A 25,604-nucleotide genomic window follows, 5' to 3' on the forward strand; every position below is an offset into this window, starting at 1 on the left:
TGAGCATGCACCAGTCCTACCAGAGTAGAACTCCAACTTTACGACTTCATTTAACCTGGTTTACCACCCAAAGACCCTGTCTCCAAATACAGTCACAATGGTGGGTAGGACTGCTAACAGCAGGAGGGAATGACTATGAAATAACAAGAGTGTTTATGGAAGCACTCCGATTAGTGTTCTAGAACAAAGATGGAACCAGAGACTTAAAGGCATGCCTGAGGATGCAAAGAATTTTGTATATAGCAAATGCCTCTCAATACAATGGAACTATGTGAAAAGTAATTGTATAGTGGAAACACTAGAGCCCAGCTTGGGGTTCTTGACATCCAGTATGACATGCCAGTCAACCTCTTGCTTCCATTGCTTCTTCATGAATGAAATGGAAATAAAATGCAAAACTGTATCAGTATTTTCATTTTTTGCTCAGTACATGTGAACTCATTTAAAGTTGTCTATCAAAGACCTGGAAAAGGAAAGAGTAACATGTACACGTAAATGTTAAAATGGAAAAATGTTATGCAAATATTAGTAACAATAAAACTGCCATTTTGGGATCATGGTCTACATGATGGTACTTTTTGTAGCCTTACCCATTTCCTTTACTCTTGCATATTTATTTTCTTCAGCACCAAAATACAAAATCAACTTATCTAGTCTCTTACCTGGGTAATTAGTCTGAAATATATGCAGCTAGTTAGAAATACATGTAGTTCATCTGACGTGGTTAGTTATTCAGAATTCTATCCTTAATCCTACATCAGATTACTTTTATTTGGACAATAATTCACTTTGTATAACTTAAGCTAAATTTCATATTCAGTTTGGAGATTTTTAACAAAAGAATAAAATAGAAACAGTGCTTATGCAAGTAGCTTTTCTCTAGGTCACTTCACCCTATAATTGTACTGCTATCTAGACAAGGGCCATTTCACTGTAAGAACTAAAATCCTTTCCTTTTATAACTGTCCCCAGTGACCAGTTGCTTCTGTGGTATCCTTCACACGTAAGCCTTAGTACTGGCAATCTGGTCACTTCTTGGGAGTCTATAATGCCCCCAGGACATAATGAGAAACCTGGCACTATTCCAGTTCATATAATTGTACTCTTCTGACTTAACAATCCCTTTTATTTTCAATTAAACATAACATTTCAGTTTATCAAATCCCTGTGTGCCAGCATAGGGTTGATATGTTCAGGTTTGTTTTTCACCTTCATGACAGGTCAAGTTTGCAAATCTGGGAATTTACAGCACTGAAGATCCTCCATGAATGCAAACGATAATCAATCCTATTACAGATCTGACATTGACTATTTATGAAGACACTCAATGGTTCTCCCATAATGTTGGCAGTTTGCCAGGAATGGCATTTGGGCATTGTCCAAAATTTTGTTGTCAAGTGACCTTTCCTGTTTAATGGAAAGGATATTATCTTTTATACCAAAGAAACAATCTGGTTTGGCGGTAAGAGAAAGTGAATGATGAAAGCACATCATGTAACACTGGGAGCAGTCATAAAGCCCACAAAGGCTACCTGCTTTCTAAGTGATTATACCAGACAACAAAAGTCAGAGCAGCTCATCGGTGAATCTACTCTTACATGTTTTAAATTCAAAGGAAATAACTGTGGATCTAACATAAAGATCTCAGCAATAGATTTCTGATTTCATAGAATAACATAGCAGCATTTAATCATCCATCTACCTTTATAAGGCTACCTTACACTTCACTTTGATCATCTACACTTTAAAATGCATAGCAACCCTTTTTGTTCAAGTTTATTTCCCCAACAACTTTTTGTAGTGGCTTCGGGGTCATCTGACTACAATAGAGAACAATGATTTTGCTCTCTTTGTGGTGTTTTTATATACCTAGTGTACAACCACATAAGCAGAATGCAAATATTCCACTTTATTTTGTTCTCTATGTCATGTCTGAAGATATTCTCCTTCCAGTTAAAGCATAAAGTCCTTAAGCTTTATATATATATTGTATTGTGTCTAATGGAATTTAGGGACCAGGGCGTGCATTACATGAATGCTTACAGATGAAAAATATCTGGCCTTGAGGATTAACTGATTTGAGTCATCACAGCTAGGTAATGAAAATACCAAATCAAATTGTAAGTTTTCTGACTCAGTGTATCGTCAGCTTTTCTACTAATTGCAAAATTACTCCCTAGAGAGGAGGTTTACCCTGAGCATCCTCAGCTGTCCTTTGGCCCACCTTTTTGAAAATATACAATGAAGTAGAGAGTGCTACTGCAACTCAAAACAGCTTTACTCATCTGAGAATGAACCAGATGTATTTTTTGTTGTTGCTATTTTCTTTTTTGCAAATTTGTGGTTAGAGTTAAATCCTATTAATACATAAATCCACAACACCAGTAAGAGTTTCTCATACTGGTTAGGAAAATCACTAAAATCCAGGCATGGAACAAAAATATATTTAGGTGTTCAGCAGAAGAGAATCAGTGACACTGCAACCAGCAGCTGCATCTGAGTGCTGACCAGTTCCAGCACTCAGGCCCTGGCTCATTACTAGGTTGCAAGCAACATCTCCTTTTTGCACAGAACAGTGCCTGGCGAAGAGTAGGTGGTGAGTATGTGTTTAGTGATTTCAAGTGCATTGTTTTGTAGAATAATCAACTTTCTAATATGTTTATATATTCATTTAAGGAGATGTAGTGTGAAAATAAGAGAGAGGAAGTGGGCGTTTGAGCCAGTCTCCACTTAGGAAGACCTTGGGAACACTGAAATCTCAAAGAAAAATCTAATTTTGGTGGCAACATGGGTCATGAAGAACCTACTGGGAAACAAAGATGAGGACGGGGGAAGTTAGCTTACAAAGGGCCTATATTCCTGAGGATGTATGAGGATGCAACAGACTAGAGAGGGAAGTAGCTTTTAGGTATAGAACACTGTACCAAGCACTTCAAATGCTTGAATTTGTGTAGTCCTTGAAGCAAGCCCACGAAGTAAGGATTGCTATCTCTTCTATAAAGCTAGAAAGCACATGCCATTTAAAAAAACAAAAACAAAATACCATAATTCATACACAGGTCTTTCTTACCTCACAACTCTTGATTTTACTGTTTATTCTGATGATAATGAAAAATAGGGCAATATAAAGATAAAAGTACAGAAGAATGTTGTCAAATGAAGGCGCCTGAACTGCAATTTACAAGGGACATAACTGAGATGGAATGCCATGCAAGATGAAGTACTTTCCAAGATTCAAATGGCTCAGCTCAAGGTCCCAGATCTGCTAAAGCCGAAACTCTAACACACCTGTCCATGGATTCCTATGAATGCAGGACGTTGCTGCTTTGATCTTCCTTCATACATCCCTCCCCAGGTGGATGGGAATGGGGAACAGCTGACTTAAGAATTCCACAGCCAGTAGTGGGTGCTTGGGGTGCTCAGGAAACTTTAGGTTTCACATATACTGTGAGAAGTTTGAAAAGATCCAAACTCTGAAGAGTCCTCATCAGTGATACAGAAAGAAATGCAGAGCTTTGATGCAACTTCCAAATTGGTGGTTTTAACGTTGGCTATACTTTAACCCTTGAATCACCTGCAGCCTTAAAAATAAATGCTGTTATCCGGATTTCAAATTTTAACTTACCTAGAGTCTACTACTACTTATCTAAAACTCAATTTTTCTTTTCTGTTTTTACTTCAGGTGGTGATTAGCATCTTAAGCTACGTTTGACAACAACTAATAATCCTTTTCCTCATCATGAAAGGAAAAGGTACATTCATACATTCACATATTAGAGATAGAAAAAGATCATGAATACAGTCATTGAAGTATAAAATCTGAAACTTTGATGATTTTAAATAATCTCAAACTACAATAAAAACCTAAGAAGCCAGAAGAGACAATTCTACATTGCAAAGAAGCACATGAGAATAAGCATCACAGTTTTTAAAAAGAAAAAGATCTGTACGGCATGTCTGCAATTAAAATTCTAATTTGGGTCAAAAAGATAAGCAGTTTGTTGACCTGTAAAGTCTAAAGAATTAGACAAAGGTATAATTAAAGGAACATGACCAAAGAAAGAAAATCTATTCTTCTAAAATATTGTTTTCTTTCATTGTGTGTGGGTGTGTTCTTTGACTGGGAACATGTTAATCTTTTTATTAAGTATTATGATAGAAATGGGAAAAGTAGTTAAAGGAGTACTTGATGCTAAAAGACAGAGAGAGGGACTTAGCAACTGGTTTGATACAATCAAATTAATTTGCAAAACACAGACTTATTTTTACTGTACATCAAACAATCTTGGAAGCCTAAAATTCCATATTTCCTGTAAGATATAAAAGACACAATTCTAGTCATTCTACCTCTAAACCTTTTGGCAATATTTGTATGTTTGGTTTTGTTTTCTTCCTTACAAAGCAGAAATAATTAGATTTTGCATTCTGCTAAGAGTCTCATAGTTTACCTATTTGGTTTTTGGTAGTTCAATTTTGGGACATCACCAGAGCACAAGGAATATGCAGGCTTTAGTAATAAGTACTTATATCTGCAATTTATATTAAATTCAGTACGGCCCTGGAGATTAACACACTCTGCTCCATGAGGGAACACTCAACCAAGATGCACGCAGACACTTGGCTTTGTTTCTTGTGAGCAGCTCTGCTAACCAAGCATTTGCCAGCTTTATTCATTCCTCCTGACGGTTGGGTCTTCCTGTTGTTTATTTGCTGGTTACCATTAGCAGGCTTCTTTTATAAATTCTCTCCATGTTGCCATATGTTGCAACCTGCCATCAGTCAGCAGTGGACTGGCTCAGCCAGCAGACGAAATTGAATTATGGCAGAATTGAGGAAGAATGTAACTATTTCTTTCTTACTGAAATGCAATTTGTTCTTTTCAGCTGGCAATATGGAATTAGGGAGAATTGCTCAATGAAATAGCTGTAGTAGCATCCAAATGGACAGTTTCAGTGCTAACTTTTTATAGAAGTTAAAGAGTAAAACATCTCATAGCTCACAGGCCAACATTATACCAGTTATGTTGAATTAGTTTCTTTATAATTTAATCCCACATTGTAAATAATCTGCACGTATTTCCTTTTTGAGTATTCTTCTGATGAAAACTTTAGCTAGGTTGATTGTTTTATTGTTTAAATAAGAAAACAGCAAAATTAAAATTTCTCTCTACAATCATGAGAAATCTATTGAAAGCTCTCCAATAACATCATCCATGCTTACATAAGGGATGTTTTAATACTAAAATTATTTGGATAGTGTTTAAAAATAAATAGGTTGCAAGGCAGAATTAATCCTAAAATAAAAAATAAATCCCATGTCTGAATATATAATGCGTTTTTACTGTGAAGATACCTTCATTGTTTGAATTTTAAATTCTAAATGTCTAGAGAAAAAGCATTGTGGAAAAGAGATTAGGTTTTAATCCTTATTCTGCACTAAACTTGGTGTATTTTATTAGCCAAGTTACATAATCCATCGACCTCAGTTTCTTCCTTCAATTAGTCAGTATTTACTGTATGCTAAAAAGGCCAGCAGAGATAAGACCAGGTGCTCCGAAGGAAAATATGTTTTATAAAGAAGGAGACAAATGTGGATAGAGAGAAACAGTCAAATCAAGTGGTAGGAGAGAAGAACAAGAGATAATACATAAAATTGGGCTTCTACTCTGAATAAAGAGGGAAGACAGTGGACTGATAGAACAAAAGGATGCTTTCATTTTGAGGTGTATCTCTGGTTGCAATGTAGAAAATAGGGGCAAAGGGGGGGTAAGGTAAAAGGGCCGTGAAAACTAGTTAGGTTATATGTCAACTGAATAAGAGAAATTATGGTAGCTTGGTCTACAGTAGAAGCAGCAGAAGAAAAGAGATAGATTTGGGATATATTTTGAAGTTAGAACCACCAGAATTTGCAAATGGATTGGGTGGGTTGGGAGGAAAAGAGAAGAATCAAGGATACTTCCCCGGTTTTTGGTTTCAGGAGCTAGAAATGTTTAATAACCATTTATGAGATGATTAGATGACAGGAGATTTTGGAGCAACAGCAAGACTTTGGTTTAAAACATGTCAATTATGAGATGTTTATTACACATCGATATAATCTTTTGGATAGTAAGCTTTATTTAAGCTTTATAGAGAGTAGTCTGACTTTGAGATATAAATTTGGGAGCCATTAACATGCTGATAGAATTTACGGCCATGAAATAGGATGATACAACTTAGAGAGTGAGCACAGATAGATAAGAAGTTCAAGAACTAAGCCATAGAAAATTCTAAGGATGAAAGGTTGCGGGAGAGTTGAGACCAGCAAAGGGAGTCCAGTAAGAACAGATGATGAGGTGAGGGAAGAGACATAGAATAATGCCTTAGGGGCCAAGTGAAGGAAGTATTTCAACAAAAAAAGAGGCTGATCAATTTCTAACAATTGGGTGAATACCTTGGGTGCAGGGATTAGACTTGACTAGCCTGGATCAGACTCAATGTGGCAATTTTGAGGTTATTGGCAACTTGGCAAAAGCTATTTCAACGGAATGGTAAAGACAAGAGTCTAAATGAACTAAATCCAAAGGAGAGGATAGGAAATAGAGAAGGATTGTGTAGATTATCCTTTGAAGAATTTATCTACATAGAGAAGCAGAGAAATGGAAGCAATTGCCATTGATGGAGAGGGTTGTGGGTTGAGGAGAAGGTGATCGGATTACCATTTTTTAAAGAAGTTATTACAGGATATTTGTATGCTGAAAAAAGAATTGTTGAATTAAGAGAAAGATGAAAGAATTATTGGAGCAGTGTTCTTGAATAGGTGAGAGTAGATGATGTCTACACATGTGTAGTCACACATCACTGTGAATAGCATAGACTATCCTTCAAAGGCAATTATAGGAAAGAGAGTGTATGTGCTCCGATGCCTGAGGATAGACAGGTATGGTGATAAAAGCTTAACAAAGTTCTCTTCTCATTGTTTCAACTTTTCTCAAGTAATCTAGAAAACAAAGCCATCAGCTGGCAATGAAGGCAAAATAATAAGTAAGAGGAATGATGAGAAAAGAAAAAGTTGAAATGGTCACCTAGGCCATAATACGCAAAGTGTAGAATTTAGAGTACTAGACACTGGAAAGGAGATGCTATCAGGGAAAGACCTCTCTATACATGCATAGGGTCCATCTTGAATTTTTCACTGAATATCAATCTGTACATATGTAAAGTGAAATTCCATGATGCTGAAAGAAGAACTACTTTCAAGGAAAGAACAATTCTAGTAGTTATAAGCTGAATAGTTAACAGAATACAGAGAAAGCCAATGAATCTTCAAATTCTCACCAGCCAGCATGAAGAAACCTTGTTTAATGCAAGATGGCTGCAGTTCAGCTCACAGGAAGGCCATGCCTTATTTGTGGGGACTAATTAGCCCAAGTGTAAAGGATATAATAGACAACATTTAGTAGCCTAAAAAATATGAAAAGAATCTAACTTGTCTGCAAAGAACCTAATTAAATCCAAGTCTCTTTAAAGGAAAACAACAAACTACACACTCAGCAATGTAAAGTACATAATAGCCATAGACCAAAAAAATAAATAAATAAAAATAACAGATATGCAAAAAACAAGAAAACATGACCGGCAACAATCAGAGAAAAACAAACAAGAAATAACATATGAGACAAATAGAGAACAAACACTAAGATAGCAGATTTAAACCAAAATATCAACAACCACATTGAAAGTAAACAATCTAAAATCATCAATTAAAACGGAAGTCTCATCCAATTGGATAAAGGCAAGACAGAACTAAATAAATACATCTTAAATAAAAAGACAAAGAGGAGTTAAAAGTGATAAAAGCAAAATAATAAAAAAAGATATATCATGAGCACAGTAACCAAAAGAAATATGAGTGGTGAGATACAAGTTCTCACCATCAAGTTCGCGAACTTGTTGCAATGATGTTACTAAACTTTTCTGAAATCGGAGGAATTATTCATTATGAATTTGTACCAACTAGACAGTTAACCAAGTCTACTATTTGGAAGTGCTGAAAAGGCTGAGTGAAAAAGTTAGGTAACCTGAACTTTTCGCCAACAATTCATAGCTCTTGCATCATGACGAGGCACCAGTTCACACGACACTGTCTGTGAGGGAGTTTTTAGCCAGTAAACAAATAACTGTATTGGAATACCCTCCCTATTCACCTGATCTGGCCCCCAATGACGTCTTTCTTTACCTGAAGATAAAGGAAATATTGAAAGGAATACATTTTGATGACATTCAGCACATCAAGGGTAATACGACGACAGCTCTGATGGCCATTCCAGAAAAAAGAGTTCCAAAATTTCTTTGGAAGGTTGGACTAGGCGCTGGCATCAGTGCATAGCTTCCCAAGGGGAGTACTTCAAAGGTAACTGTAGTGATATTTAGCAATGAGGTATGGAGCACGTTTTCTAGGATGAGTTCGTGAACTTAATTGTCCGACCTCGTGAACATCAGAAAGTAGACTTCAGGACAAGCAATAATACCAGGGACATTTCATAATGTTAAGCGGATCAATTCCTCTTAATATATTACAATGCCAAATGTTCAAAATGCATGAAAAAACTGACAAAAGTCATAAGAGAAATAGACAAATCTTCAATTGTAGTTAGAGATATAAACACTCCTCTCAGTATCTAATAATGAAAAAAACATGTAGACAAAATTAAGTAAGGAGAGAGAAAACGTGAACTACACCATCAACCAACTGGACCTAATTGACCTTTATTAAATACCTACCCACTGTAGTGGGTGGCACAGTTTCCCTGCCTCCCCCCCCCAAATTCATGTCTGCCTAGAACCTCAAAATATGAACTTATATGGCATAGGAGTCTTTAAGGTAAGGATCTTCAAATGAGATTAAGGTAAGGATTTTTAAATGAGATTATCCTGCGTAGGGTGAGCTTTAAATCCAATGACACTTCTCCTTAAGAAGAACTGAAAGGGAGAAGACACAAAGAAGGTGATGTAAAGATAGAGGCAATGAGTGAGAAGATGCTTGTATAAGCCAAGGAATACCAAGAATTATTGGCAACCACCAAAAACTAGGAGAGGCATGGAATGTACTTTCCCTCAGAGCCTGCAGAAGGGAACAAACTGCAAACACGTAATTTCTCACTTCTGGAATCCTGAATGCTGAGAGACTGTATTTCTATTGCTTTAAGTCACCCACTTTATGATAGTTTGTGTAACAGCCCTAAGAAACAAATATACACAGCTAATGACAGTGCAATGTACATTCTTTTCAAAAGCAGATGTTCCTATCACCAAAATTGAAATATCTTGATAATTCCAAAAGCACTGAGATCATATAGACAATCTGCCCAGACTTCAACTAATAGAAATCAGCTACAGAAATGTATTTTGAAATTTTACAAATACTTTGAAATTAAACAACAACAACAAAAACAAACCCTCCTCAATAAATCATAAGTCAAGGAAGAAATCACAAGGCAAATTAGAAAATACCTTGAACTGAGAGAAAATAAAAACATAAGATAATAAAATCTGTGGAGACAGTTATAACAGTAATTAGAGTTATACATTTTGTTTTAAATGCTTGTATCAGAAAATCAGAAAGATCTAATATTAGTGATTTAAGAATCCATTATTAGAAGCTAGAAGGATATGAGCAAATTAAACCCAAAAAAGTAGAAAGCAGAAAACAAATAAAAACACGGAGAAATTAATGAAACAGAAAACACAAAGAGAAAATGTAGGTAAACTATAAATTAAACCAAAATATATTTCTTTGGAAAAAATAAAAACATTTATATACCTCCAGTTAGAATTATCATGAAAAAAAAAAGACAGGAATTACTAATCTCAAGAATAGAATAAGAGATTTACAGATCCTCTAGACATTACGAGGAACAATAAGGGAATATTTAATTAATATATTAAAATTAATGCCAATAAATACAACAATCTACATGAAATTGACAAACTACTTGCCAGACACAAATTACCAGACTGACTCAAAATAAAACAGAAAATCTGAATGGCTAATTTATCAACAAAATTGATTTTGTAATGAAAAACTGTATGCACAGAAAATCCCAGATGTGTATAAATTTTGTACAACATTGTTAGGAAGAAATACTATAAAGCTCACACAAACTCTTCTATCAACATATAAATGGACATGATAGAGTACAATCATAATATAGAGTACTACTCAGCAATAAAAAAGAACAAGCTTTTAATCATGCAAAAAGATGGAAGCATCTAAAAGTATTATGCTGACATTACGTTGTTTTGTACACTGAAACTAATAAAAAAGAAAAAGAAAAAAAGAAAAGCATTACGCTGAATGAAAGAAGCCAGACCCAAAGAGAATATGCTCCCAAAGAGAATATATATGAAACTCTAGAAATGAGACAGAAAAAATAGAACTTAATAATTAGCAATTCACCTTAAATTTTAAAGTCCTGTGAATTGATGGAAGTTGTATTAATTTTCCATCTATTAACATTTTTTATTTTTTGCTAGGCTCTATTTCTTTACATTAAAATATTCCTATTATTTATGTCATGCCATTCTATTTCCACTTAGTGATTGTCTTTTTTGTTTCTCTTTCAATATAAATGCCTAACTATAGAAACTGCCCTATTTTTAACAAATTAAATCATTGTCACATACATAGATAAAAGTATGTTAAAATTTTGGATTTAAGAAATAAATTGATTATTCACTTTAAATATAAACTTAGATTTTAATTCCATATATCTTTATACTGTGTATATATTTATATACGTGGGTGTGATAGAGCTATACTTTATTTTTTAAAATTTAAGTAAAGCTTTTTCCATACATATTATTTATCTGCCCATTTGCAATTACTCTCATATGTCATGTTTGCTTATATGACACTCACATTTGAGAAAATGACATACGATTTCTATATAATAAAATAACCTATTTTTCCTTTGGGCATTTTTTTCCTAATAGCAGCTAAGTAAGAATAGATGAGGACATTTAAATTCTATTTATGTTTGTTAAATGAACAAACATGTAAAAGTGTGTAACCATTTTTCACAACTCTTCAGCAGGTCTTGGAGTTGAAACGAAAAGTTGGCATGATGTTCCCAGCTATTTAGGTCTCTTACTAAATACAGAAGAAATTAGAAGAATCTTAATTCATCTAAATATGAGTGCACATGCTGTTCACGTATTCATTTCTGCATCTAGAAAGGCTAAAACTTTCTTTAGGTTTTCTACTCATTTTTTACATTGATTGTCTCAGACACAGACAGAATTAAAAATTAGGGAATTTCACATGTATGCACACTTTTGAACAATGTAACCAAGTTTTGTTGAGCTTCAGAAAGTATGCTGGAGGTTTATTTTGTGTTCAGGGCAAAGGTGGACTTCTTTCTTATTATAAACAATTTTGCTACCTCAATCTTCCCATGAAACAAGAGGCAGAAAATCACGTCAGAATGTCATAGCCTTGCAGGGATACAGAATTACAAGTGAAACAAGCAGGCGTTAGGAAAAATAAAAGTTAATAGCAAGTGACCCTGTTTGCATGCACATCCTATCGAGCAATACGCTTCAAGGTTTAATGGCTTAGTGAGAATATGACGTTTCCTTCACCATGTTAAAAGATGTCCTGCCAATGGGATCCTGAGCAACCACTGTGTTTATGTTAAATGACTGGAGTATCTATGATTTATCTTACATGTGGAAATCTGCCTAACATAATAATAAAGGACGGCTTAAAGTTTGGGAAACCCTGAACTCTACATTAGATAATACAGAGACAATAGTCCAGGAAAACTATGACCATCACTCTTCAGGACTCAGAAGTAAGAAGTAATTAGCCTTAATTATGAACAATATAAGCCTTTCAAAAATGATAGGACAAAATGAAATAAATAAGCATATAGTCATGCTTATTTCAGCATAAATGGAAAAATATTAGATTAGCATGCATTATTAAGCCTGCAAAAACGAAAGAACCAAATATTCTGAGAACTGCGGCTATATTTAAAAATTCTTGTTTATAATCATTGTTGATACATTCACTCTTCTCTGCCTTGAGAAAGAGATCAAGGATAATAATTAATTTAGGTAACTTTAGACAATATATTTAGTTTGCATGTTGATAGCTGATAAAATTCCAAATATTTCTATAGGCATTTCAACTACCTTCTTTTGAACTTTAAAACAATATTCAATGACTGATTTTAACACATAGAAAAATAACATATAAGATTTAAATCCACATCACACGTAACTCAAATCACATATTTGAGTGTGAATAAATGCGTGTATTGTCTGTTTGAACCTCCCCAAAATGAACATTGCACACACTGTAGTCATCTATTCTCTATTTATTTTATTATTAATTTAGTAAATAGATTTTTTAAAAGAATTTTACTATGATTTCAATTAATCATGTCTTTTTTATACATTACCAACATGTGAGCACCTGCTTTACAGAAAGTACTTACTAGAGGCTGGGGATACAAAGATAATTAGGGAATATATCTGCTTTCAAAATTCATAATATAATGAGCTTTACCAAATTTAAATACTAGAAAAATGGAATTAAATAATTTCAATCTCTAAAAGGTAAAGATATTAAGACTTCTTATATCTCCTTCTAAAGTCTTTTGAGAACTGATCCATGTTTAACCTATTTGCTAAATGTTTTTAAGTTGGATTTATTGTTCTTATTCAAGTAATACAGGCACAAAATTTTAAATCCTATAGATTCAAAGACCAGGTTTCCTTCTTGATGGCTTACCCTCTGCTATTCTCATTTAAGGAACTGTTTAAATGTTTTCATTTAACAGTTTACATGTTTTCTTTTTTTTTCCGATGGCTATTTTCAAATTTCTAAGTAATATGCTGATACAGCCTTGCCTAATATTCCACCGTTATAGATACTTTAAGAAATAAAAATATTAGCAAGAGTATCTTTTCTGTCATTTTACAACTTTAAGGATAAAATTTATATTCTTCTGTATGACCATATCTAAATCTTCTCTTTGTTCATTAGTTGGTTTTAAACGTTGCAAACTCAATAAACTAGCATATGCATTATTATGAATATATAAATACAGTGCAATGTAGTGGAAAAGTAGTGGGCTATGACTACATTTCCTTTCTTGAACAACTTTTTAGTATTTTATGTTTCTGTTCAGAGAGAGAGTTAAGTAGCTTAGCTATACTATACCGTATATGGATTACCCTTAATATTTGTTTTTTATTCAGAAATAGTATATCAAATTTTGCTAAGATCAATGAGATGTATTTTTTTCTTTATATTAGTTTCTGTTCTCTTAATTATCTCGGCCTGTACCAGGGATGGATATCTGTTTATCTTGGTCTTTTATTCTTTTTTTTTCTCAAATATTTTATATACATTTTTTTACTCTATCTGTATTTAAGAATGAGGAATTGAAAGGCTGCTGGTATCTCTCAGTATCTGAGTGGGTGTTGGTAACTGGCAGGAAATGTGTAAGAATAGATGTCTGTCAGCTAATACGAAATAGAATATAGATCTGCAGTACACTAGCTGAAGTGTCACGTCATAATTGCTTGTATTTCATGTACAAAATATCTTTTTAAATATGTGTGTGTTTGAATTATTATTATTTGCCTGGTGAGCACCTAAATGTCTGGCTTCTGTTCTTTTCACAGGCAGAATTTGGAGAGTCAACTATTTCATGAAGGTTTCCTCAATCGCTACTCGGTTTACCTCCTGACTTCTGACTGCTGTCCTCCATTAACCATCTGAATCAGGAAACCATGTTGATTTTGCTAATCAGGACCCATATTCAAGCTTTTTTTCCTCTACTCCATTTCCTCCATCATTTGTCTTCCATATGCCTTCCAGATACTACTGTTACACTTTAAAACCTCCTTTATTCTCATTGTAATGTAGTTTCAAGAAGGAGGGACTATAAATGTTTGCTCTGCCAGTGACCCTTTGGGTGATCTAGAACAAGGCATACAACATCTCTGGACTTCGAATTGTCCGTCTGTAAAATGAAAGGGGGTTCAGGTATTTGGCTTAAATTAGTATTCCCCTCACTATGTACCTCAGTATAATTATTCCATTAAGTATTAACAGATATTTTATGATTAAATAATACGTGATAGGTGATGCATAATATACCCCCATTAATGATTTACATATAAAATGCTTAACATTTTGTAACTCAGCATTACTCACCACAAAAATCTATAATTAATGAAGAACCTATCTCAGAGAATTAGTTGTATTTACTAACTCTATACATAATGATTCTGTGAAATTTTAGGAAATAAATGTCTATATGATAAAAATCTTGGAACAGAAAGTGGAAAATGTTCACAGCATATTCGATCAATTGTTTAGGAATTCCTATAAAAACAACTGCAAAAAGACCTGATTGACAGAAATATACTAAAATGGAAAAACATCATGAATGGAATCTACACCTTGTTGACATTTGTAAGTCATTAAGACACCTTCGTACAAACATAGTCAAAGTTTTGGCCCTGCGAAACATCCATTGTGCAAATCTCTACCTACAATAAGAAAATACTTTAAAAGAGATGATAATTGCTCTGATGCTTATAGACATGTAAGGCAATGCAGACACTCCAAAAACATTGTACAAGTAGTTTAAATAATAATACAATACTGATTTGCTGGGGGTGTTTTCAACTTGCAATATAACTGTGACTCCTAAAATTACTGTATATTCAGATTTGAAATTCAACCCTGGGATATTTTTAAACCCAATCAGAATTTTTTGAATAAAGTCTAGCCATCTATGGTTGGAAAACATGGGGTTAATTCTAGATGTCTCTCCTTATTTCAGTATAATGTTTACACAGATTCTGACCTCAAGTTGAAGGTCAATCTTGTCTCACTTCCTCCATAAGCCTTCCTCAGTTTACCCATATTGTCCAAGATCTCATTATTCTAAACTTTCATAATATCTGTAACTTTTGCTCCATGATTTTGCACTTGATTGCAGAGCTTTCATGTTGTTTTATTATTTAGTTTCAATATTCATTTTGTGATCTTTCCTATTTAAGCTATGATTTCTTAAAAGCATATATCTCTGATCTTATTCAGTACCTACGTAATGATGGACCCGTTATAATAACCCAAGATGCTTCTTGATTGACTTAAGTGTAAAAATGGGAATCAAATAGTTGTTATTAAGTCAAAATATTAATCGTATGAAGTAAAACCTAAATTGTGATTGTGGAACTTTAAAGAATATAGAAATTGATCAATAGTCGACTTTTTAAAAAAATAATTCAATAAAGATGTGCTGTAAGCTCACAGATTTCCACCCAATAAACTGCACAAGTACATTTACACCCTAACTGAGCATATGCTTTAGCAGCATTCACAGAACCTTGAAACAGAACCATGGAATGCCCACTTTATAACCCATGGCTCCGCTAATGAATAAAATCAAATAAAAATATAAATTCTTATAATCTTTCATTCATAAATAGAGCCAGTAATTACCTAAAGAAGCACTATAGAGAGAAATGTAGCACTGTCATAAACAGAATCTATATTCATGCCTCGAGAATTTGCTTTTGTTACTTAATTCTCAAATACTATGCAAAAATATATTGGTATTTTCAGCCTATTAGCATACACGGTTGACATGATTCTATACAGTATCTTTCAGTGCAGTTATGTTTAGCCCATACTTGTTTGTGTAACTGAAAATATCTCTTAAGTGGGAAAACTAATAAAGACAATTCAAATACAATGGGGATGCTACAAAGTTTAACCAAACAGATAAACAATTATATATAATAGATACTGAACTAAATATTGTGTAGGATTAACATGTAATAAGAATATCTATCTTTGTCCTTGAAGATAACTAGAATAAAATAAATAAAAAGTATTATATTCATTTTAATGTATAGGTAGCCTTTAGCATAAAAATAATAGAAAGCTTTCAAGGAGAATTGTCATGAGCAATGCTTTATAAGAAGGTAACAATTATAATGGATACACTAGACTTTGAAGAATAATGAAGAACCTGTAGTATATTTTTCAGGCAATTTTTTTTCATTATTTAGCAAATATGTAATACACTCCTACAGTAAGCCAAAGATACTTTTAATAGTGGTAAATCATCAACATTTAAGACCAGATATATTTCATTAAACTTTCCAAAATCACCAGACCCTACATAGTGATGAGTTTAGGCCAACACTCTGTTTGATCTAAAAGTACATGGGAATTTGAAGTAATAAAATAGAGTTTTGATTATAGCTGATAAAATAACTCCAAAAAAATTTTAAAACAATGTTGCAACATTGTTTTGATAGATTGCCACAATTTTTAGAAGCAAAAGAGGATTATTCTAAAGGACAACTTGGACTGAAAAGATATATTCTTAGATGAAAGTAATTACTTTTCATAAATTATAGCTATGCCAAAGATCCTCATGTTGAACACAGTATGAAATGAGGTCTAAGATAAGCCAAGGTCAAGACTAAAAACGTTGCAGATCATTTAGACGTGCCTTGTTCCTTTTTCCTCATTGATTAAGATAATTATCAATATTCCATGGCTCATACATCTAATATGAGTCTTAAGTAGGTCAGACCTATTAAGTAATTTGTGTTTTGAAGATAAACTTGCTCAGCTCAGTACGTATGAAATGTATACATATATATAGACAGAGAGCCAGGAACTAATTAGCTTGATTACTGTTTTCTAAAGTACAGTCTTAGGAATCATAGTCCAAAAAAATGTTCCTACAGTCATAATAAATTTCAAGCCATGGGCTCAGATTTGCAAGGAATGAAATTTTCTGTACTTTTAATAAGCATAATTTCTAATTTGAGCCACCAGTCCAGCTAATTATAGAAAATACAGTTTCAATCACTCAAGGCTGCTGGGGTACAGGAGGCATCTTGTCTGGGTTGTCATTGTCTACGAAAGCTGGCATCTGAGGTTTCCTTTTTCTTTTCTCCTATTTGGTGATTAGACAATGAAGGCCATTCCCACACGACCTCATTATATCCTGTTCAGGGCTGCTGGCTGTCAGTGCTGGGTCCATGCTGGTCTCAGTCATGTAAGAAACATTCTTCCACTGAGTTTCGTGGAGCTGGGACACAGGTTCTTTTTACTTTTATTTCTCAGCTGTCTGTTTCGCCTAGGACACTTTCTCCTCTCTCACCAGTTAATAAATAAACAAATAAATAAATAAATAAATAAATAAATAAACAAACAAACAATAAACTTTAGTGAGTTTCCAAAGACAATACACAACCATAGTGGCTGTTTAAAAATGCCAAGTCCAAAACCCTTTTTGAAGCTCGAATTCTTATTATAGCACACTTGGGGAAAAAAAGAAAGAAAAACACCTATTATCCATCATCAGAACCAATGTTCCCTGGAACACAGGTTGGGAAACACCTACAGTCATTGTTGAAATAATTTGGCAGCAGTGAAAACACTATTAAACATTTTGCCACTGTTTAAATATAAGGGAGAAAACCATATTATGGTATAAATAAAATTACCAAATTGTTCTGACATGCAATAATATCTATTTTAAAACTCTGTTCCATATTATTTTATAGATGTTTTGTTTTTGAAAGAAATATTTTAGATAGGAACTCAGTGAACAGAATAGGACATTTTCTTCTAAATCCACATTATGTAATTTTGAAATCATTTCCTTGTTTCAGGGAACTCTTTGCAGTCTTCACCATAAATCTGACACCATTAGTAGTTAATGAATGTCCTATGTAACGTTCCCTAGAGAAAGAGCAGTTTGCCTGCCATGTAATGCCATGTTTCAGATTTCATTAGGTTATATAAAACCTTCCTAGTTAGATCTCAAAAGTTTAATACCTTTTCAACATTTTTCCTTTTTTGGATCTAGTCCACAATTATACAATTCTTTTCATGTATACTTTTTTGTTATTAACAAAGTTTTTAAATTTCCAACAAGAAACTTAAAAGCAAATGAATATATATTATCATTAAGAAGTATTACTATCCATTCTAGAATCAGCAACATGTTCCAGTTTATGTAAAAATCAATGTTCCTTGGGAGGTAGTATATAAATGTATGATTGATGATATAATAATTATCTTATAAATTTAACTCTGCATCCACAAGTAAAATAAGTTATGTACTTTATAATTCAGTTTCATCTATAAATTTGAACTTTTTTTTATTTACTTAAGGCTTTATTTTTTTAAGATGTCCATATTTGTAAGTGTGGTAAGGGTGTCATGATAATAAGATAAAGATGTCTTTATATATTTGTGTTCAGATAGTCAATGACATTGGAATATGTTAATATTTGATTCTTCAGAGAATCTCTACAACAAAAAAGTAACAATTAGTGCAATTAATGTGAGAAACATGAAAATACTGGGATAATGTGGATCCAGACAAATACCTAGATGATAGGACAGAATAAGCATTTTTCTTGTCATGAAAATTATAGAAATTATAAAAAATTTACTTATATACAACTGATGTACACTGATTTTTTATTCTTACTATTGAACTGCTGTGTTTCCCTGAAAATAACACCTATCCAGAAAATCAGCTCTAATGCGTCTTTTGGAGCAAAAATTAATACAAGATCCGGTATTATGTTATGTTGTATATATTATATTATATTACATTATATTATATTATACCCGGTCTTATGTTATAGTAAAATAAGACCGGGTCTTATATTAATTTTTGCTCCAAAAAACACATTAGAGCTGACTGTCTGGCTAGGTCTTATTTTCAGGGAGACACGGTATATGTTGTTAAAGATAGGATTTCAACATGCGAACATTATTATAGAATATTTTATTAAATGAACTGATTTAAAATACAGGAAGACAGGAACCTATAATCCCTGTGATTTTGTTGTTCCCAGATATAATGCTAATCAAATGTGAAATTGTGAGACTCACCGTTTGAAAGTCACATGCACTGGTGACTAAGAAGAAAATGAGGTTAAAAATCACGTTCTACCTGTGATCGACTATTTGCTATTTGTCAAGGACCTTAAGTGTTTCAAATTTCATCCATTTATAATAAATGCCTGTCTTCTAAAGAAATTTTACGACTCTATTAATATAAAACCATTGCAACATGTTGCATTTCAAGGTCTTCCTAAAGTGTCAACTGCTATCTATTCATCTGAAGTTTAGTTTTATTGTAAAACTTCTGGCCCCCTATATGCTAAAGTCTGTTGCAGGTGCTAAAAATTGAGGTACATCTATGTTTGACCAACTTCAGCCCGATAATAACAGGGTGCTTTCGAATAATGGGCTTGGATAGTATTTAGTTTGTCATTAGTGAAAACCACTGGATGCTTTTAGAAATAGCATAGAAAAGCAGAAATAAACATAGACTCTATTATTGTAAAATGACAAAATCAATACCAATTTGAACAGTCATGCAGAAATCTTCCTTGGGCAGCTGTCCATTTCTGCATTGATGATCAAACAGCAACTCAGAAGTAATGTGGACTAAAATTCTCATCCCACAAGAGCTCTCAAAATGCAAATTGAGGGCCTTAAACTCAGTCAATGCTGGTAATAAAACTGGATATACCGGTGCGAAAACAGAGTTTTCAATATGCCAATCAATTTCAAGTCTCCAATGTCACCCAGTCAATTTTATAAGAAGTCTCATTGGTGCAGTGTGGATTTCTCTCCGCCAAATTTAAATTTGGTGGCAAAGTTCTATCAGTATGGTGACATGCTTTAATTATGCAAAAGCAAAAAGTAAAGGATGGCTTGTATCAGTAGCAGAAAAACTTTGAGGCTTAAAAATAGGAAACTCTTATACATAGGATTTTTTATTCATTGTACTTATTCATAGTTACTGTTATAAAATAAATTGTATTAAATCTGACAACATATATTTCCAGATCCTTAGTTTTATTTTTGATGTAGAGCCTGATCGTTATTTATACAAAAAGTGGACACTGTTACATCAAATGAGCTTTTGCATGGATCAATTTGTTTTGGACAAAGAGAAAGATCCTCTGTGAAATACAATAAAACCAAACCTCAGAATCATTGCACTCTTAATACTTAATCCAATGACCACATAGTATCAGATATCATTTAAATGGCTAAATGGCAAAATTAAGGGGTAAATTGTTCACATCTCTCTTATTCCGGCCTGCTCTTCAGAGATATTCCTTTCCTTCAGGATCAACATGTGACCCACCTCCATCCTAGGAAAGATAAAGGCTGTCCCCGACCAGTCTCCTCAATTCCTTCAGAGCCAACTGTCGTTAAGCCTATTGATCAGCCGGTGATTTTTACTGTCCCAAGGCCCCTGAATCTCATCCCACCAACTCCTATGCCTCTCTAGTAACTAGCAAACATTAGCCTTAACTGAGATACCTCATGCCAAGTAAATGTCTAAGACCTCTTCATGGCACTGTTTGGCTAGGTAAAGAGTTTGGCAAAACTTTTTATATCTACCATTCTATAAAATGATTGGGATTACTTGCTAGAAAATACAGAAGCTAACAACTCTACCCAGAGATTCTGACACAGAAGGTCTACGTGTGGCTTAGGAATCTGGATTTCAGCAAAGCATCCAAGAATATTTTGATGGACATGTTCCATGGACTGCGGTGAGATAGGTTGCACCAAGGAAAATAAAAAACCAGAGACATCTGAACATTTAGGTTGGAATATCTGGCCTTCTTATCAATTCCAGTGTAACAATTTCCCCAAGTTATTCTTCCTCCTAAACTACTGTAGGCCTAGAAACTTTGAAATGATCACATTTTCTTAAAAACTCCTTGGGGACTTTTTTTCCCCCCAGGACCAGAACCCTACATTGCCTATGTCTTTTTGATGTAGGAGCCCAAACATGGCTTCCAGGGCAGAGCCAAGCATATTAGGTAGATAGACAGATAAATAGATATGTATATAATACTAAATATACTATATAATAATAGATACACTATACTATATGCTATATGCTATACTGTATCTGTGTAATACATGTATTATTGACTTATCTGAAAGTCAATTTAGGTAGAATCAATTCCCATATAGTTAATATGAAAGACATTGTGCTAAACTTGAGTCTATGTGTGTTTGTTTTTATTTCTGTAAAGAAAAAAATATATACCCTGTATGTCCCATCCAACAGTTTTTATGGGGTATAATCCCAATATGATCTCACTGGATTACATTGCTCAAGCTCACTGATCATTAATACCCTTTACTCTATTTTTTAAGCTATACTGAATCAGTCTGAATGATGCAACACTCAATGACAATGTCAATCAAAATTTATATCTCCTAGTGTTTGTCCTTTCCTTCAGTAATTACTCACTGATTAGAAATAAAGATTACATTAGGGATAATGTCTCTGTTATAATTATATAGTATAAATAGGCTTACGAGTATACAACAAGATTTAACAATAGTATATATGAGAAGATTACAGATTTGCTTTGCTGAAAGCTCAAGTTTCCCCACGCACGGGGAAAAGGCAGTGATTCCTCAAGTCATAGGAAAAGAGAGAAAGTAAATATTTTCAAATATCACCTTTGGGCTAAACTCTCAATCCCAGGTCACATGTAGGAAAGCTTCTTCCTTGCAGAGACTTTGGGGCATCATAAAGCAATAATAACTTCAGAGCCCAAACTTTGGCAGGAAGTTTAAAACATTGATGGAAATGGCATACTCTATATACTAAAACAGGTTATTTTCTACATATGGATTTACATTGCTTTTTGTTTTCAAAGTATTGTATGTCCTTCGGGAATGTGTGCACTTATTCTTGAGTTGTTTTGTTACACGACGGAAATAAGTATTTCAACTCAAGAAGGCTACCAAAATAATAGACAAAGAATAGTTTTCCCTCACACTGAGGCACTGTTATAAAAGAAACTATCTTGGCTTGGCATGGTTCAACCTGCTCTGTACCACTGATGTCATCATGTGTGACAAATGAAGATTAAATAACCCAGAGTGCAATAAATTTTTATCAATGAAGGAGCTGCTCTTTTATTACATAATTTCTAAGGAAAAAATATAAGAAAACAACCCTCTTCTACCTATGAATATCTTCTGTTTGTAAATTGAACTGTGGTAATCTAAAGTGATTGTCTTGTTCAAGACAACAGATAGACCACATCCATGTGGACTGGACATGGGGGAACCCCTTAAAAGAGATATACAGTCTCAGTGTCAATTATCAGGAAAAGCATGAAATTTAGGAAAAAGAAATCAAGAAATTTGTTATTGGAAAATGCCCCAAGACTGGAGAGAGAAACTCGTTACTCTCCCTGGGTCTTGCTATCTTTGACTTGGACTCTGAAGGTTCTAGTTATTATTAGAGTGCGGTCAACAGGTGGAGAGAAAGCAGTATCTGGCATTGGAAGATAGGCTGAGATCCAGGTAGGGAGAAAGTCTTAAATCTGGTGCATCATGTTGGTGGGATGGTAGGCCTCATACAGAGGACACCTTGGAAAGGGTCTTAAAGATACCTCCACTTTCCATCCACTTTGGGTAACAATTTGGCAGTTTTTATGCCATACAACTCTAACATTCCATTTCAAACTGCTTAATCAAGATGAATTAAAACATACATCCACATAAAGACCTGTATATGAATCTTAATAGTAACTTTATTCACAAAATCCGTAAACTATAAATAAACCAAATGTCTAACAACCAGTGAATGAATAAATACACTGTGGTATAACCACACCATTGAGGACTACTGAGTAAGAATATGGAGTGGATTAATGATACATTACGGATGAATCCAAAATCATTATGCTGGAAAAAAAAGAAAGAAGCCAAACCAAAAGAGTACATTTATATGAAATTCCAGAATAATAAACAATTGTATAGTTTTAGAAAATATAGGACTGGCAGTTATAAAGAAGAGGAGTGAAGTTTTTGAAGTGTCTGCTTTGTAGTGGTGAGCATGTACATTGATGTGGGTATTTGTCAAAATTCACAGAACTGTAAACTTAAAATGAGAGTATTTAATTATAAGTAAATTATACTTCAATATAGTTAATTAAATATAAAAATATGAATCACTGTTATTAGCTCTACTGTGGAAAATTTAGAGGATTTCATGCTTGAAGACAGAGTGGTAAAGCAGAGGGCAGCGTCTCCTGAAGTGTGAAGGAGAAGACCAGCCAGCTGCTGTGGTCCTAGCTCATTCTTCTCTTACCCTGCCCCCTTCCCCGGAGATTAGGGGTGTGCTTAACATAGAATGTCCTCTATTATCACTGAGGGGAGGCAAAAAGGAGAATAAGGAGATAGAAAAGCCAACGTCAAATTGCTTAACACTGGAGTTATTTAGAGTGCCCATATGTCCCAGTTTGCTCAGGCTCATTTCCTGTTTATTGCTGCTGCCCTGATGTAATTTCTAACAGTTCCTCCTTTTACTCTAGAAGGGTATCCCAGTTTAGACTCTAAATATTACAGTCACACAAGGTTTGCCACATACTCAAAACTAATAACGAGAATAACAATTAATTTGGGAAATCAACTAGCTATTCCTTCCCAAGTTTGACTATTTCCTAAATTTTTAACTTCTGTGCCCCACCCCCTTCTCAAAAATTGGAAACACTTTTATAGACCATTTATAGTATTTCCTAGCCTGTTTGTATCTTTTTCAAACCCACCTGTCATGTTTAAATCCCAGAACCATACACTAAAAGCAGCTTGAAATTGTGCCCTTGCTCCTGACCTAGTGCTAGGGACTCACACCTTGCATCACGCCTTCTTCTTTCCATCTATGAATCTGATTCACACATTCCTTAGAAGAGTAGAAACTTAGTTTTTAATGCCACCTAAAATCTATTAATTTCTGTTGTTGCTTAGCAAGGACCTTCATTATGACACCAGAGTTTGATTTGAAAGCACTCATTCAGATACTGACACGAATTTATTCCAAACATGAGTTTATACTGTCCTTTCTGGGCCCTGATTGAACTATATATTAACTATCAAGACATTTCATCTTCTGATTGTCTTGTGGCTGTTTACATATTTGTCTCTCCACTGTTGTTATCAATTACCCTCAGTGTCTTATCCATGTCTGGCAGAGGTAGAGGTGTGCAAGAATGGTTTGCATGCTGGAATAAATTTTATATATAGCTGCCTGAATAAAGTGAAAGAGAAAGAGAGACAAAGAGACAAAAAGATAGCAAGAAATGTTACTACCTGAGGAAGAAGTATACAAAGCTTGAAATCTCATGCAGCATAATTGAGTACACTGAAGACAAACTTGATCTAATCAACAATACTGACTCAGATCAGCCCGGCTCTTTGCTCTGTGATTCTCTTAGGAGGAATCACTCCATTGGAGTTCAGTGAAATTCCATAGCGTATAGAAAATCAAATTTATTAACAGGAATACTTTAGCATAAAAAGACATGGAAACTCATGCAAAGAGGTAAGTGAAGACATGAGTATAGAATGATATACATTTAACACATTATCATAAAGTTGCAGAGTACATTAATGTGGTCTCACCCTTCTTCTTCTCCAGGTACCACTTCTCTTGGAATATCAAACATAACTGCATGTATAACTATCTTTTAAAAGAAACACAGGACTAATCATTGAAACAATCACAGTATTTTGACATTGTAGTATTACTGCATCTAGTCACCAGCACTGGTTGCCAAGGAGTATAAGTGTCTTGTTTGTTGTGCACTTTCATAAGTCACTTTTTAATTACAATATTGCAGGTCAACCATAATATTAAATTGCTGGAGGAAAAGAGAAAGCAAGGATGATACCTTATCTAATCTGCAAAATACAGTGATTAACTTTACTCCCTTTAGTAGGATGCTACAGAAAGTCAAACAATAAAATATCCCATCATGATTCTGTATTTCACAGGGAAGAAATATTCTGTGGAAACATTAACAGCAACGTAAGTGTCAGGGAGCCAGGAGGAAATCATAAAATGCTAGCTGCAGATTACAAGGGCTTTTTTCTTCACTTTACATAGGGAAAACACTGATTAGAATGATTTTCATAAGATTTGATATACTTCATGCATAATTCATAAGAAAAATCACCCTAAATTATAACTTTGGGTAATGTGTCAGTGTTAGTCTTACTGTTTGAGTAAGCTGGTTAAAAAATAATAAAAAATAACACACAAACCCTTAAATTAAAACTCGATTGAGAATGAAAAATGATCCCATAACCCTAAAGTTCTTTTTTCCTATAATGTGTTATTATTTATGTTCTCCAGCTGACCTATTTTTCCTTTGGTGGAGATTTTAGCTACTACATAAGTAAAATAAAAGTAAAGATAGAAAAGGACTTTCTCAAAGTTGGTTCTGTTTTTCAAATATTCACTCTAAGACCATGATTTCAGTCCATAAACAATGACACACAAAAAAATTTAGAAAGAAATGGTATGCAAAACAGTAGCAAAACTTGTATTTTTGAAATACAAACATTCCCATATAACCACACAACTCTATTCCAATATAGGTGACATCATTCCTATTTTATAGTTGAAGCATCTGAGCATTAAGGAATTGAAGTTGGTCACTACAGTCTCTAGTTAGTAAAGCACAAAGTAGTCAGCCCGGTTTACTCTCTCAGAC

Source organism: Rhinolophus ferrumequinum, chromosome 7 (genome assembly GCF_004115265.2).
Source record: "Rhinolophus ferrumequinum isolate MPI-CBG mRhiFer1 chromosome 7, mRhiFer1_v1.p, whole genome shotgun sequence".
NCBI classification, from domain to species: Eukaryota; Metazoa; Chordata; class Mammalia; order Chiroptera; family Rhinolophidae; genus Rhinolophus; species Rhinolophus ferrumequinum.